Below are 17,485 nucleotides of genomic sequence, written 5' to 3' on the forward strand. Positions count from 1 at the left end.
TTTGCGGCCAACCAAGCTGCAGACATGCAAGCGGATCCGGCGCGGCAGACCTTTGAGCTGCATGCAAACCGCAGCATCCCCTCAAAATGATAATGGAGTCGTAACGTTAATCATGTCTGCCGTAACAGTTCATCACATCAGCGTTTTATGGTTTCCTAATTAGCGCTCCCTGAGAACAGGTAATGGGGTCCACTGCATCCTAAATAGTATGGCACAAACACGTTGTTATTATCTTTCTAAAAGCAGTCAAAGAACAAAGCAGAGAAGAAGAGAAATGAACATTTTCAAAAAAAATGTGAATGTAAAGCTAAGAGAATCAGTTCGGTATTTAGGTCGGTGCTCGAAAGAGACTAAAAATTTAATGATTTGAGGTTAAAATCCAATCCGAAACAAGCAGCATTCCAAATAAATATTCTTTATTTTAGCAGGGGAGGCAATGTGTTTTAAAAAAGGTACTGTTAAACAGGATTTTACTATTGTTTTCAAACAAAGGTAAAATTATTGCAGAATTGGCCTTTTAAGCCGCCTCTGGCATTCTACGTTATTGATTGTAAACAGTGAACTGTAATCGCTTGTCTTTATCTTCAAACCTAGATCCTTACATTAACTCTCGATTTGCTGCCACTGCTTCTAAACCCTGCACGCTTCCTAACAGAGGAAAGTAAAAACCTGGAAAAGGTTAAGCAAACCAACTTTTACAGCGCTTTGTTCAGCTTTCCGCACAGAAGTCTTTCTGTTGCCTACATAACCTTTTTGGTGCTCAGTTATGGTGCATTATCTGAGTAGAAAAATATGTGATTTCGAAAATTTGCAGAAAATTAGATTCTGGTCAGTTGATTTCGAGATGTAGATAAATCTTTGTAAATGTGATTATTTTTGCCTGTTTTATTTAGCCGTTTTAGAGATTGCAGCTAATCGGCTCACTAGTGATGTTTAAACTATTCTAGGTTCTGCAAATCAGAACAGACTCAGTCCATACTTTGTCCCAGAGGGTGTTAATAAATCTTAAGATGAAACAACAGGATGTTGTTGTTTTTAAATGCAGGTTTCGTATTTTTAGCATTTCTATTTGCTCCCTGCAGACTGTTTTCATCTTTATTGAAATAAACTGGTTACACTAGTGTTTGTACGTCACTTTTTGAATTCCACACAATCCAACATACCTGTACTGACTGTTCCAGGTTTGGGATCAGGCTGTAAATTGTTTCACCTTGGAGAAAGTTGCTGCAGTGAGAATGGATCGTTTTTTTTCCCCCCACAAATGACTGCATAGATGGTGTCCATATGTATCTTAATATAATATCCCCTTAGTGATAAGGGGATATTATATATATACTCATCAAATAGTGGAGTGAGTGTTGAACCAACCAGTCAATATTTTATGTAAAATCTGCAGACTTTGTAAGTTTTATGGGAGGCAAATTAATCTAATCAGCAGAGGAAAATGACACCACACACCACAGAGGCTGGATTACATGTTAGCCTTCTGTCTACATAATGTCAACACACACATACACGCTTATCTTCGGTTTGACCTGGAAAATCATTTACATTCAAATTGTGAACCAGTTTGCGGGCTTGGGCTTCTGCCAGCAGTGCGTCACAGGTCAATTATCTTTCAAAAGATAACAGCCGACGTCTCTTCCTCTTATTGTGATTGTAATTTCCTTTACATTGATTCGCACCAAGTGAACAAGATTTACTTTGAAGGGAAACAGGTGTAATAATAGGGGCTAATCTACATGTCACACATGTTTGGCTTTTATTGTGCGGTTCTGCTGACTCAGGTTGGATGAGCCGAATCAAAGCAGCTTCAGATTCAGTGACTCTGGAGATTTGGCAGGCGGAGCGTTTTCCAGAGGCTCTGAACTGATCAAATGGGTTGGCTGATTTATCAGAAAGAAACATAAAATCCTGTAGTTTGTAAATCTTTCAAGCGCTTGCCAAACCTTCTGCCGTTTTCAGCAATTTAAACGTGTTTGGCCCTTTTATGGGTGTCCCGCAAGCAGGCCGGCATTGCATCATATGGCATCAAAATCTCACTGAAGGAGTGAGCAGAACAACTTGTCACAAATGTGGTTTACACATATTATAATTGTGCAGGGTTTTTTTTTTTTTTAAGAAGTTAAAAATTAACAGCTTCCATAACTTTTCTTCCCCTCCCAAAACACAAAGCATGTGCCAAAGTTATTATTATAACTACTAATAATGGCAAATCAACTAGAAGTTTTCCCCTCAATGGTAATCTGCTGGTCAAACAATGGAAAATCTCATTTTCCTCTTCTTATCAGCAGATGCGGGAAATCATCAAAATTCTTTGAAACATATCAAAACTGAAAACATTCACTTTTTTGCTCTGTAAATGCAAAAACAAACAACGTGATTTTCACAGGGGCTTGATTTTGAGTTTATCTTTTTATCAAAAAGCGGCTAGGAATATTTGATATAAAAACTGCAATTATTTTTAATACCTTTATTCTCTGTCGAAATTAAAAGCATCACCTCTATCAACCTCTATCAAGTTACAGCACATTGCTCAGTCTTTGCTGTGTGTTTATTTTTCAGTACATTAATATATTTAAATAAAAATAAAACATAGTCAAATTAACCAGTGATTTATCTTTAGAAGTAAAAAAGGAAAGAAAAAAAAAAAAAAAACAGGAAATCCATGTTGGTCCCAAGAAGCCTGAGCCATGTATCCCCAATTATTATTTCAAAGAAACATCTTGCAGAGTTTTTCCAATAACATTGCGATTTTCAAATCTTTTTACGGTTATATCGCTTTTACGTATAAGAACTGGATGCTTAAGTTAAAGTTCAACAATTCTTTCAACTGTTTGACACTGAAACTGCAATTCAGAACTATTAAAAAAAATGTTTCCAGCAACAAACCGTGGAGCAGCAGGATCTTGCAGAGTGTTAAGTCAAGCAGAAAGCGCAGAGTTTTGAACATGTTGATAGAAGTATTTTTTAGCTGCAGAAGCATCATTTACTACAAATGATCAAGCTTTAACTAAAAGAATGTTATGTTATTGCATTGTAGGCGATACAATATTTATTTTACTTATTTATTTGCATCTTTTAATGTATTTTTTATATTGTATAAAAAAAGATTTCTGTCATTAAATTTGCCTACTGGCAAAACAAACCCAGGCATACTTGCCGCTGCTGTCCTGCACAGTCATGTGTGGAGGGAAATTCATGTTCAGGATATTCCTCTGCCATTTGCATGGGGAAAAATCCCTCCTTCGTATTTGAGAACTTCATTGCGCCGTTCTTCCTGCTGTCAACTGCAAGACTAACACACCCAAAGGCTTACTAAAATCTTGGCATACTACACGTACACCAGTGATGTGCGGTGAGGTTCATTGCTGGTGAGGCACTGACTTATGACTTAGACACCATGCATGTCATTGGACGTACGGAAATTTTGCGCAGGCATACAATGCTGGAGGGTAAATAGACTCATCTTTTACATGTCATCCATAGCCGCGTTGACTCAGTGAAACTTAGAAATGTAGGTACTGATTTCGTGCTATGATCCACAGCAAAGTGATCTGTATTCGCCAAGCTACGCAGACTCGTTGCCATAGCAACTGACAACAATGCCACTTCATGTTTTAGGATTTAACACCAAAAACATTAAAGAATTTATTTTGCACACAGAACAAAACATTTAGTCTGCTGTTGTAGTATGTTTTAGGCTTAATGTTTAATTAATAAATAATTGCTGTGGTAGATTAGCTACCGCTTCTACTTAATTGAATTATTTAGACATACATAACACCCACTAATCCAAATGGGTCATGACTGAAAGAATCAACATTGGACTTGTAGAGCATTGATGTTTGAGTAGCATCGGCTCCTCCGGGTGCGAGGGTGCAAGTCACCCTCGCTTTCATCTGGAAGCTGAAAAGCACCTTTGCAGCGCCGAGCTTTGAAAACAGAGCTGCCCCTTACAGCCATCAGAGATGGCGTCAGAATGAGGTGAGCGGGGGACTTCTCAAGCTGCAGAGCCCCCCGAGGCTAGGCAGATTCAGTTTCCACCATTCTGGCTCCAAAAACAAAGGAATTCCTGAGAAAATCAGGGCAGGACCTCACCCCAAGCAACCGCTGCTTCTCCTACACCCCTCTCCCTCCATGTCTCTCTCTCTCGCGCGCATAGTTCACATAAACACACAGCACGACAAAGGTGATTTCATGCCAACATCAATAAGGCACCCCTCCTCTCTTGTTAAACAATCATGTTAATTTGATATTCAGGGTGACGTGGTTGCAGAGACATGACACACAGAGGTGTGTGTTTGTGAATGCGTGTGCATAGGTAACGTACTGTCAGGCGATAATTCATACGTTCGAGTCTAATATCGGTTCCTGTTGTTGTTGCTAACCAGCACAGACTTGCTCAAAGAAGAGACACTTATTGCTTTATTTAGCAACACCCTTTAGGACTGAGGGTGAGGCTAGACGCAGAACGGCAAGCTGACCCCCCCCACCCCAACCGTCCCACACGCCCTCCACCTGAGCGCGTGTGATGTCCTCACGTGGGCCTTTAACAATGTCAACACACGCCGTTCAGCTTCCACTCGGCGGGAACCGACATGTGAAGGTCGCAGTACGTCTGTGGAAGCGATACATTAGAGGTGTGTAACAACACTGGCTGCTAGACATGATCTGGAATAATGAGCTGCAGTTTGGGTGAAAACTGAATGGTGTGTCGCATCCTGCTGCCAAGAGACAATGGGGTTGAGGAGACAAAATAAAATTGTAGTTTTCCAAATAAACTTCCCACAAATCGCAAACAGTGTCGCAAAGTCTGCCTATTACAAGCAACATTGGGCTTGTTTTTCTTTAAAGTCGCTTGCAAATCTTGTGAGTTGCGGTTTGCGTTTCTTTTGGGCTTGTTTTTGAACGTGAAGTTGCTTGTTTGGGCTTGGCTTTCTATCCCAGTGAAACCCCTTGATTATCTCGCAGCTGCCCACAATAAAGCGAAACACGAGTGGAAGATGTAGTCCGTCCTTTCCACGCCACCCGCTCCCCACCACCACATTTCCTGGTTATCGCGCCTCGTCAAACCGAGTGGGGTTTGCCGAAGAAAGTGTCTTTTCTTTTAAACAGTTTAAAGATTAAGGTTTTGTTTTGGGGTTTTTTATTGCGTTTACTGTCATTTTGCTGTTTTGTATGTAAAATGCATTTTCTTTTATTTAGAGCTTAAAAGCATAAGTTATTCAAAAAGTTTCTATGGTAGCATAATTTTGTTGTTGCTTATGCATGATGTCATAATAAATTTGTACATTTATGCTGTCTACAAGTGGCCTCTGTTTTACACAGTATGATGGGCAGTGATGGGAATAGCAGCATTAAAATGCTCTTTTCAGTATCAAGTAATCAGACGTATTACGTTTTCCTTACCAAGTAATTCCTGTTACCGACAGTAAAATGCGGAGCTGAGGGGGCGAAAAGAATCGAAAATGTGCTGCGTGTTGGATGAGGAAGAGTAACATAGTCACTGTAAGCCAATCAGAGGTAAACTTGGCCGAGTGTTTAGAGACACACAAAGAAGAACTGAGCACACATAACCAAGGCAGACAGACAGAGAGAACCCCCTGACTGAGCCCAGATAATCTATTGTAGCCATTTTTAACTCAAAGTCCTTTTTGTCTCAAATCTATATGTGAAAAGTCATTTTTGCCCCGGTAGCAATGTTGTTCTTCATTTCAGCTATAAGTATTTCGGATGTCATGAAGCACCTCTCAACGTCACAAGCTTGAGCAAAACTAGTCACTGAGAATAATGTTGACGCAGTCGCAGCCTAAACCCAGCAGAGGTTAAAATAAGCGCAGCAAATAAAGCAAATGGGGCGACACTGTCCAAGAACGTTTGAATATAGATTCTGAAATTGTAGTAAGAGGGGATCCAAAATGGTTTTATACATTTAAATACATTTTTTTTGTTGTTGTTACTGTTGCTTTTATTAAGTTAATTTTAAACTGCATGCTGAATCTCAAGCCTGAGTTTCAGGGTAATTATAAATGAAATATTTGCGTTTAAACTTCCTGCCCCACTGGGCAATGAATGTGGGGAGTGATAAACAGTTAACTTCATAAAATATCAATATCGTAAGCCATGTTATTATTGTTGTGTTTAGTTTGGAGTAGAGAGCCTCAGAAATATTTAGAATAGAGTTAGACAGATTATCCTTCTTCTGTCAGTACGACAATGAAGAGAGTTTATGTGAATTAAAGATTTGATCAGATCTGGATCGACCTCGCCCTGCGTCCCTTAATCGTCTCCCGCAATTCATCGTGTCCACAAAGTGTAAGCAATAAAGGCAGCTGGATATTATTTGCTGGTACAATCAAGTGGATAGATTTTGTGAATAGTAACCAAGAATGTTGTAGATACAGGGAGCGTCGCTGGTTTGTCAATAATATTTGCCAGATAATTAAACAGCCTTGGGAGACAATGATAAACATTGTTTACAGAGGGCTGATCCCTGGCAAGCGCCGAGCTTTGTATCATCGCCGTCTCCGGAAAACACACGATTACCCCGCTCTCATTACGGATATGATAAACGACGGATTGCGACGAGTCTTCGGATTGCTGAGACGACACAAAACGAGGGGAGCTTAGAAAAAAAAAACAAAGAGGAGTGAAACACAGTGCCCCTGTAGCAGAGGGTACAGGTTATCTGTGTTGTGCTGCAGATGAAGCGGGGGTCTTTGCACATCTCACACCAGAACTGGTAGCATTCAAACGTATATGACGAATTCCTGCTTCCACTGTTTATTAATTCACTTTTTACTCATACTTCATCACCCCATGGCTTCCTCATCCCTCTCCCTCTCCGTCTGTGTAAAGTCAATTCCGTTGCCCACCAACCCGTCTCTCTTTCTATTTTTTTCTTTTATTATTATTATTTCCTTACGGCTGGTGTATCCACACAGAGGTTTAAATATGCCCCTTTATCTGAGCCGCCCAGGCGGGAAAATGAAAGGGACGGTGGTCCTTAGAACCCTGGGAAAGCGACTGGCTCAGTTGCCAGTGTCGAAACCGAGGGGAGGGCACTGAGCGGGCAAACACACCACACACAGTAACACACTTTTCTGCCACCGAAAAGAGAAACTGGGAAGAAAAATAGTCTTAGTAAGGCAGTGAGGCTTATGATTATATGCCAATATGATTTAAGAGGCTCCCCATAACAACTATGACTGGACGGGAAAATTCAACAGCTAGTGTACATCCTTCTCCCTGCTTTCCAGAACTACAGGGCCTTAAATCCGCTTCCAATTTTGTCTCATTTTGACACATTACAACCACAAACTTCAATTTATTTTGAGGATATCTGAAGTAGTAGACCACTAGAGTCAAGAATAGTTGTCAAGTGGAAGGAGAGTGATCGTTTTTATTTTTTTTCTACAAATAAATATTTTTATTAATGAATCTGAAATGTGCGGTGTGCGTTTCTATTCATCGGCCTCTTGGATGCTTGATGTTCAGAAATTGCTATATTGTTTCAATGACAAATTGGGTTAATTAAGAAAGCTACTTATTGTATTGAATTGCCCGTTTACCCTAAGATACCTAGAGTAAACGAGCTAACTACAAACGACACTACACACTTATCGAGAGCATTGTTAGTGATAATCTTTGAAAACTATTGATACATATATATCTTTCCTTCAGATTAGGAAGAAACCAAACACAATTAAGCTTGTAGATGTTATAAACTAGTAGCTATGGCCTGTTCCGTCCTCCATGGAGATCCATGTGAGACCAGACTGCATTCTCCTTTTAAAACCAATAAAGCAGGCAAACAATAATTGCCATTAGTAAATATTTGTTAATTTACATTGTGAGAAAGCAAAGACGCATGTCTCCCTTGGAGGCCACGTTGGAGACAATTTGACCGCCTTTACAGAATATTAGCCATCCCTGTGCATCGCCTGCGCATCCTCCAGCAGAAAAATCTGCATCAGCGCGCACTCCTGCCGACTAGACAAGGAGACTGTTTATAGCACAAATTATAGCCACAGCATTGGGTGTTTTATTTTAGAAAAATGATTCATTACAGTCTTTGAGCTAGACAAAAATTGCAAAACACTGTGGAAAGGGGGTAGCTGAAATAAATTCAAATCCTAGAAAAGAAAAAAAAAAAAAAAAAAAAACTCCATAAAGATCTACTGCTGGTGCTGGTTTAAAAGCACAGCAGGTTATTGACTCCTGAATCCTGCAGGTGCAGAGGTTTTTCTGCCAGACTGGTCGGTTTACTGCGCGAGCGGGAGGCAGGAGCTCAGTCCTGTGGGGCTGTCTGACAAACGGAGTCATGTGGGATACTGTTTAAGGCGTGAGCGCCTCTTGGAAGAAGCTGCAGCGGCTTGCAGGAATGCATCTGTAACTAAAAAGAAAAGGCAAATACAGACGAAACAGTAAACCCACCAACCCAGCGTGAGCAGGGACTAATTAGTGACTGTACTTACAATTCAAAGAAAGGGGGATGAGGAGAAAGGAGGAGGGGATACACAAACAAAACACACGCTCACACATACACCCAGCACACAGTTGGAGGATGAGGACAATGAGTTTGCTTAGCTTAAACAGGATTTACAAGCCAAACAGACACACGCCAACGCCACTCACTCAGACACATAATATTGCTTTTGTGACACGGCCCTTTTCTCTCTCTGTCAAACCAGCACACACTAGCTCAGCCCTGCTCTGTGCAGATTTCATCAACGCTCCCTCCAAAAAAGTGAGGGAAATTCCTTGTGATGGTGAGAAGTCCTGAGTGCAGGCGGTTCTGGTGGACGACCAGATAGATAGAGGGAACATTTTGTTCCTCCTGTGTGTTCTTTGACTCTCGGACTGTTCCCATTGCGGCCGAGTGTCAGTTATGATTCAAGGACCCCGGTCTCTCTCCGGAGAGGGGGGGAACAGGACGTGGCCATTGTGACATTCTCTGAATTTGTCATCAAAGAACAAACATACAGGAGACAGAGACAGGGTGGACCAGAAACTTTACTCTCCCCTTCCCTGTGCTCTGCTACAGCACTTTGCAAGACTCTGGATGCTTCCTGAGCCTTTTAAAATATGCCCCATAACAACCACAAACTGCAGGGAACTTTATTAAAGTTTTATGTGACAGAACAATCTGTGGCTCCAGAGCCATATGTGGATCTTTAGCCCCTCTCACATCAGCTCTTAACAAGTTTGGCTTAAAAAAAAGGGTTGGTTTTAGCAATTCTTCTGTCTGAATAGCCACATAAAAATTATGATTAAATTCAGTGCAAGTCAATTTTAAGAAAAATATACAGAACTTAAAGAAAGAGCACTTTTTACTTTTATTTTAGATTTTATGTTTCTCTTTGTTCCGAAAGCTACAAAACTAATTGTTGTTATTTAAAACCTCAAAACAAAACACAGTAAATGTATGATATCTATAGATAAAACTTTTAGCAGAGTCCAATCAGTTGCATGGCTCTGGATAAAATCCATTTGTAGATGACGTAGAAACGTCTCTTAGAGATGTAAAGGTTGCGGACCCCATTATAGACCAACACAAAGTCGGTGGCAATGGTAAAGTGAACGGAAATGAATGATAGAATGGCTCAGTCAAAGTCAGGATTTAAATCCGAGTGAGATTCTGCTGTAAGACTTGAAACAGACGCTCTTCATTCAATCTGAGCTTGATCTATCAGACAAACAGTTCAAAGAATAGCTACAATCTTCAGCATCTATGTGTAGAAAGCTGTGACAGCTCACCCCAAAAATATACACTGAAGTTTATCATTGTCACGTAACAAAAAGTGGAGAGTTTAGAAGGGTATGAACACTTTTGCAAAGCACTGTATCTTTTCATTGTTTTTTAAAAGAAAAGGAAAAAATCACTAAAAAGGTCTCATTTCCCTGGTGTTGGCACCGTCCAAGGCTGAAGCAGCGTCTTGTCAGGAACATTTCGATTTAATGTTTTGTCTGCGTTAAACAGCAACGACTAATTTCAAGGCAACGGCAAGTTTGCCGTGATATAGTTGTGGTTAAAACACAATTCGGAGCCTGCAGCTGGTATAATCTACTTCTCACAATGGGCTTTAACAGCAGCAGCACCCCACTCAGCACTCCTGGGACTCGTCTACAGTAGGTGGCCAAACAATGCCGCCCATCTCTCCATGAGGTTAAATGCCTTTCCAAGGGACTCAGCATTATTCACAATGACTCTGCCGCCCTCCTCCCACTGCCTTGCGAGTTCAAACCAGCCCTGCCTGAGCCATGAGCAGAAGACGGCGGTGAGGAGCCCGCCGCCAAGACTGAGGTTTTCTTATCCCGACGTCTAATCTTGGTCCATTTTGGCTTCCTGTAGCACGCTGATGTCATCACAGTCAGTCAGCGGGATGACTTATTCTGACTTATCTGCTGGCCGCTACGTTTCTCGTGCATTAGTTGAACCGTGATTACCAGATTTTAACTGGACGAGAGAGCTTACCGGAGGCTTATTACGATTGGGAAGAATTCCAAGGTCTGACACAAGGGAACGGGCTCACAAAATGCCTGTATTTGCAAAACAACACAATTTTTCTAATAAAAAAAAAAAAGAAAAAGTAGAAAATGGTCAAATGCAAAGCAAAAGATTGACCTAAAACAAAAATAAAGCATGATTTCAGACAAAAACAGAGACATACGCAACGTCTGGCTTCCCCGCTGGACACAAGTGGGTGGGTTCATACTGAAGGCGAGACACAAGACTACCAAGAATCTGTGTCAAGAAAAAAAAAAAAAAAAAAACTTTGCAAGCATTTTCACAGCACTCCTTTAAAACGGCTCCAACAGTCAGATGAAACGTCGGGGCTGTCAAAACATTGATTAGCGATCGGCAGGTTTTTAGCACGTTCAGCAGGCTGCAGCCGCACAGAGAGCAGCGAGGACCGCGTGCGACATCAGTGAACTGCTGAGCAACAAAAAGCTAATTACTGCAACATGTGCAATTAGTTGTTTTCCTTGCATTCAAATTACCACCTCGCTGCTTCGTAGAGGGCTCAAAAGCAAGGGTTCAGAATGCCGTAGTGCCTCTGTGCACAGGGAGCAGACGTGCCTGATGAACTGTGCGGGCGATTTATGTGCTGCAACTTGTAGCGACCTGACGTATTTCTTGACACAAACATCTAATACTTCTTACCTTCGATGTTTACCAATATGGTGCTTAGAAGGGAATATTTTCTATTTGTCTGCTTGTTTGGTGAGGAAACAAGTATGTGATTGCAAGCAAACCTTTATCTTCCTCATACTTAGCTACAACTTGCAGTTCTGTTGTGTTTTTATCTCAGGTTTCTATAAGTTTTTCAGACTTAAATTTTACAGGTTTTAGTAATTTAGTAACGATAACGATAATTTTGTGTAAATCTTACATTACCTTGTTTGGCTTAATCATCTGTACGGTTTGCAGACTACAAAATAACACAAATCTTTTTGGCTTCCAGTTTAGCAGCGTGTGATAAAATACTATCTGAAACATCACCTGGATGGAGATAGAAAATCTTTTTTTTTTTTTTTTTTTTGATAAGTGAATGCACCACAAGGCACTTTCAGATTGTACTGAGCTCAACAGACTTTCATTGTGGAAGTTTTTACAAAAGGAAAACTGAACCTAGGCTTCTGTCAGTGTCCGAAAGATGTTCATAAATGAATTCTTTATGAAGCACAAAAGATGTACAGATTTTCTTAGAAAGAAAACTGTATTTTAGGTCAGGGAATTACGTTTCTGCAGACACCAAAGTTGCTCTGGGTTAGAGCAACTTAGCATGTCTGTTTCCTGGAAACGGGCATAGAAAATATTGGATTAGTAAATATTGGGAGTCTTTTGAATAAACTCTGCAGGAAAAACAAACAGGGACTGCTGTTAGTAATGCTAATTATGCTAAAAACAGCTCAAAATGGCAACTCTATAATGGTTTCTGTTTTACTGAAATCGTGTTTTACTACTGAGGTGTGTAACACAGACTGCTCTCTGACACACGATGTGATGGTGACGGTAATATAAATAATTAATGATCAGCCAAAGAATGGTTTCTTAAGACTTATTTTATGATTGCAATGGATGAAGTGCCAATCTTAACACATAATGGTAATTCAGAGCATTTTCTTCCTAAATATTAAGTTAGACACCATAGTTGTTTATTTGGAAATAAACAGTTTTTAAAATTATCTTGCAAAAAAATAACATCCCTTACATTTTTAGGTATGAAAAAAAAGGGGGAAAAAAAGTTAATGAGCTATAATCTGTCTGGGAAAGGAAACACAGGGTTTCCCCCAGTGTGTTATAAGCCTGGCGGGCCACCAGGCTTTAATTGTGCTTAACATTGCTAATTTATTGAAGTGTTTTTAAATGTTTGCATTTTTGAAGACTTTATAATTGGTGTTCAGATATTAATCTTCCAATGACACATAATTATCAAGTGATATTTTCAAATTTCCTATCAACTTTAAACATTTTTTAATTCAAAAACACAGTGAGCCGCTGGATGAATGACTGCTGAGCGCCCCAACCACCGGGCTTAGCGACTTTTCTGAGGAAATCCTTGAAACGTATGATGTGATTTTTCACATTTGTCTTTATCTTTATCCTTCTGTCCAATAATTCAGAGATTTCACTGTAACTGTAGATTTTCTGACATACAGAAAAAGGCGTCGTTCTACTTTTACATTTACAAAACGGGTTCAGTTTAAAACCCTGATCCAAAAATCTAAAAATCTAAAAAAAAAAAGAACTTTAGTTTTTATTTGTGCGTCTTTATTTGTGATTTTCTCATCAAGTTAACAAAACAAAACAACCAATGAACTAACAAGCTTATGATGATCTACATTTTTTTTTTTAAATCTACATTTGAAGATAAAAAAAAGCCCTTTGTTTTTTTTTTCTGAAATTCAGAATACTATATTTTTGTTAATTTAATAGGGGGGGGAAAGACTGGAGACTCCTACATTTTTCTTTTCCATACATAATTACATTTTTCCATACTTATCCAGACTTGGAAAAAGATCAAATTGTATCCCAGACTTTGCTAGACTTTCCAAGCCCTGCGTGTTAAAGATGCGAGCGTTTTCCCGCCATATTTCCAGTGTGACCTCTTCACAGTCTGGCACTCTGGAGAGCCAGAGAATCCAGCCTCACAGAGTCTGCCTGTATTTGCTCCCATCCTCTGAGCTTCTGAAAACATCCAAATTTGATTTCAGAGTGAGTCTACAGGAGCCTTTAGCCTGTTTACTGAATCAGACGCTTCTCTGTCTTGTCTCACAGCCTGCCTGCCTGCCTGCCTGCCTGGCTGGTTGCAGAGAGGCCCCAAGAGGGACAACAGACGGAAAGAAAAGTTACACAGGCACACCAACACACACACACATTTCAAACACTTGCAGATGACTTTAATTCCTCCTTCTCCTTTGTTGCCAATTTATTTGGTAACCCACTTTGAATGGATGCATCTTCGGTTTTCAAGTTTTTCTGGAATGAGTTACAACTCCTTTCGGTTTGTCAGAAGAAGGGTCTTAAAAGAGAAAGAAAGAAAAAAAATCTGAACAGCAGCACTAATTAATGTGGTGCGCCTGACAAGTGTTGCTGCTAAAACAATTTCATTACATCACCAATTTAAATTACAGAGGAAGGAGACACTGGAGGGTGCGCTCGTTCTTAGTGTGTGTTTACACACTTTCTTAGACAGACACAAAGAGGGAGTGGACGTAACGACATGAACACCTGCAATCCAATGCAACACTTTTGCAATGAATACAACGCCAAATTCAAGAATTAGAGGCTTGTTGGTGAAATATTCGGAGTTTTATAACTTGTACTTTTAAAATGAAGACAGAAACGTCTTCGTCACGTTTTGTGAATTGGAAAACACTTTTAGACTGCTCACTGTAAAAATATAGGCATTATTAGCATTTCTAAAGGGTGAGGTATATCATTTTATTTTGTATATCAGAGCACTAGCACAAAGGTGTGACGTGAGGTTCACACCTACAAACTGAGGCGTTTGCAATTGAAAACAGAAAAGGCAGATGCTTCCAGACCCACTCACAAATGTAAATAGTTTTCAACCTGAAGGCACTATAACCACTGTATATTACCGTTTACCATAAAAATAACAGATAAAATGTTTCACTTTGCAACATTTAACCGTCAGAATGACTTTTAAAACGTGTTCAATTTTTTTAACAAAAGCAAGAAACAGAAAGGAATGTGCTCTTTTTAAAAAAAAAAAAAAAAAGAAATTATTACAACAAAAACACAAAAATTTTAATCAAAAAGATCAATATGATTTCCTTTACAGATCACACATCAGAAAGTGCTTTGCAACTGTTCGAACAAAGAAACGAGAACGCAAAACATCATACCAAAACTGCTGACACAAATAAACTAATGATTATTAGACGACTAAAATAAACGCCGTGTAAACTACAGAACAGATTAAACACAGAGTTTTTAAGAGGGAAAACAGCAGCAATGAATGTTATAAAATAAAAAAATTTAAAAATGTAATGAAAGTCTTCAATTGTAAAATACTATAAAACTGCCATCTAGTTTTTAGACTTCATGATGAAATCTAAAAACTAAAACATCTGCACTCTCCGCCGCCCTGATCTTTTGAGTGGAGATACAAAAAACAGGATAACAAACAATCAAACAACAGAAATAAATTCACCAAAAAAGATTACATAAAATTTGACACATGTTTCTCTATGGCTGTGAAAGGCATTGCATGTAGCACAACAATGAGGTTAACTAGGGCAGAGATAGCTTTACTTTCAGATTCAGTTAAACGGCATATAAACGTATCCATCAGGTTTCCGAGCAGAGCCTACAGAGTGCTGACTCCGGCTGTCACAAGCAGTTCACTTGCACTGTTTGAAAGAAGAATATTTGCCTTCTTTTGTTGAACAGATCGTAACAGCACTGTTACAAGCATTGTACTTAAAATGATGTCCTACGTTTTGCAGAGTAAAACAGCTGTTGAAAACCTGCACTTGAAGAACTAAAACCCACAAGATCATCTGCATACATAATGTGAGTAATTTCCAATAAATCATCCAGTAAATTCTTATAAGCACAACAACAACAACAAAATGGATGGGCATGAGATTATAAGGATATAATTAATTAAGCCAGCTGAGTGTCAACCACAACAGAACTTTGCTTGCTTCTTTGGACAGGATTTTACATTTTACAACTATGTACATACTATATAGTATATTTGTTGTAAGTATACTGGTTAACTAAAAAAAAAGTGTATTTTAAATATCTGTAATCTGCACTTATTTATCAATAACATGGATTTGGAATTATATTTTTGCATCAGATAACAAGAATTACAATGAATGTATGTTGATGTCTGCTGCAGGACCAATAGCTGTTCTCTTATTCTCTTGTTTTGGGGGTTTTGTTTTGTTTTTTTTAGAGGAATTATCAAGTGCAAAGGGGTAGGGGCTAACGGTAGGAAGCGGGATTCAGGCTAAGAATACAAGCTCTACATCACCCTGTCCTAAACTTCAGCAGTCCTGTAAGCAGGCTGCAGGGTAATGAAAGAGCAGCAGTCTCCACCTCCTCCTCCCTCTCTCTCCAGCTATCCCTCCTCCCATCCTGAGCTCCCCCTCTCTCTCTCTCTGTGCTGCGCTCTGCCCTGGCTGGCCTCACATCCAGACGGCAGGAATTTAACGGGGAGGGTCTGCCAGACTTAAGACACAGGGATGCAGGCTGAGACCAAATGAGGCACTGCTGGTTACCAACACAGATACTGATTTTGGGTTTTGTGCAGCGCAAACAGGATGTGCAAACCAGTCTGTGGAGAAGGATCAAGGGTGGGTGTGTGCTGCAAGATTTCAGAGTGGGCACCAGCTTTATGGCCATCTGGACACTGTCTAACTGTAATATTAAGGGTACAGTAAATACACTTTATTATTTATCAGCTTGAACAGATAATTTAAAAAAAAATGGATTTGAAAAATGTTGCAAGAAGGACTTTGATCCCAAATGTCCTAATTGACCTCCTACTGGGAGCCAGTGAGATTCTGAAATTCATTCAGTAAATAGTGTCATGCATTCAAACCGAAGTGCCAAACATCACAGAAGCTGCATGACAGGTGTTGTATAACACAGCAGAGAAGGAGTAACACTTGGACATGCCAGCTAATTGCATTACAACAGGTAGCCGATAATAGCCTTGATGGGAGTCAACAAGCCCAGACACACGGCTGACTGTTAGCTAAGTGACATACATTCAACCGAGCCATCAGCTGATCGACCGAGAAGACACATTAACCCACACACACACGTAAAATAAACCTGCGGCCACTCTCTTCCGAACATATTTCCACAGCACTGTCCGAATGCAGTCACCTCCTTTTTAAAACAATCCCAATAAACGCTGCCGCTTCAGCGCAACTCGTTCGCACGGTGTTTACATACAATGGAGCAAGCAGTCTGGCTATTAAAGCGCTCCGTCGCGGCTCACGCAACCAGAATTTGCCCCCTTGACACCAGTTCACCAGCGGCTGTTAAAAGGTTTCCCGGAGGTCAGCCTATTGTTAGCAGGTAGTGGCCGTCCAGCGGGAGGCAGAAGCCCCACATCCAGCATTCAAACCTCGGTTTGCAACAATAATTCAGGAGAAAATAACCAGGCGCGAAACTTACTTTCTGCTCGAAGCTGAGAGGCAAAGCCGCGTATTGTTCCTCCACGCCGCGTGTTTACGGCGCTCCGCTCCTTCGCTCCCTTCACTTCACAAAGACGACGTGAGAGAACCCCGAAGACGGTGTGACTGACTGACTGACTGACTGAATCAACTACCGTAGAGCACGGCAAGTTGAAGTGTCAGATTACACTGGCTATTCAGTTACCACAGAGAGCCGTGCGCGGTGGTGGGAGGAAAAAGGCGGCCTAGATTTCCTGCGGAAGGACATCAGTGGTTAGACGTAATAGTAACATTATAACAATACCTCTGCTGGAAATATGCAGTAATTAACTTCTGTGATCTGTTTCTTAATGCACATATTTTTCAGCCATATTATTATTAGTAGTAGTAGTATTACTATAGGCATAACATTTGTTAGTGATGATATTTATTTATAAATATATTAATTTTTTTATAAATATATTTATAAATAAATATATTTATAAAAATATAAATATATTTATATTTTTATATATCTTGGTTTTTACCTGAATATTCTTTACTTGAAATTATTTAGTCATTTTAAAGACCAATGTTTATTTTAATTTTCAGGTTCATCTGATTAAACAAAAGCTAAGTACTTTTTTCTATTTTTTTACATGAATGCAAAATGTAGTAAAAAATGAAAAATGGAAATTTACAGTAGTTTTCAGTTGTCTGTTAAATGTTGCATTTGGCTGTTTTATTTTTGGTTTTTATTGTATTTTATTTGTTCAAAGTCTGGATTACTCCTATCAAGATATCAACATTTCATGTTTTTTTTTTTGTTTGT

General features: G+C 39.6%; 1 protein-coding gene across 4 annotated transcripts in view; it reads right to left on the reverse strand.

Annotated features, from left to right (window-relative positions):
* zmiz1a (zinc finger, MIZ-type containing 1a) overlaps positions 1 to 16,845 on the reverse strand; it is a 122,310-nt gene extending 105,465 nt beyond the window's left edge. For all 4 annotated transcript variants that reach the window (XM_088013510.1, XM_088013511.1, XM_088013513.1 and 1 more), the window contains exon 1: positions 16,676 to 16,845. The gene's annotated coding sequence lies outside the window, so the exon portion shown is untranslated. The remainder of the gene's footprint in view (positions 1 to 16,675) is intronic.
* Positions 16,846 to 17,485: the final 640 nt, after the last annotated feature.

This window comes from Poecilia mexicana, unplaced genomic scaffold (assembly GCF_051168715.1).
Source record: "Poecilia mexicana isolate PSO_F unplaced genomic scaffold, ASM5116871v1 scaffold_15, whole genome shotgun sequence".
NCBI classification, from domain to species: Eukaryota; Metazoa; Chordata; class Actinopteri; order Cyprinodontiformes; family Poeciliidae; genus Poecilia; species Poecilia mexicana.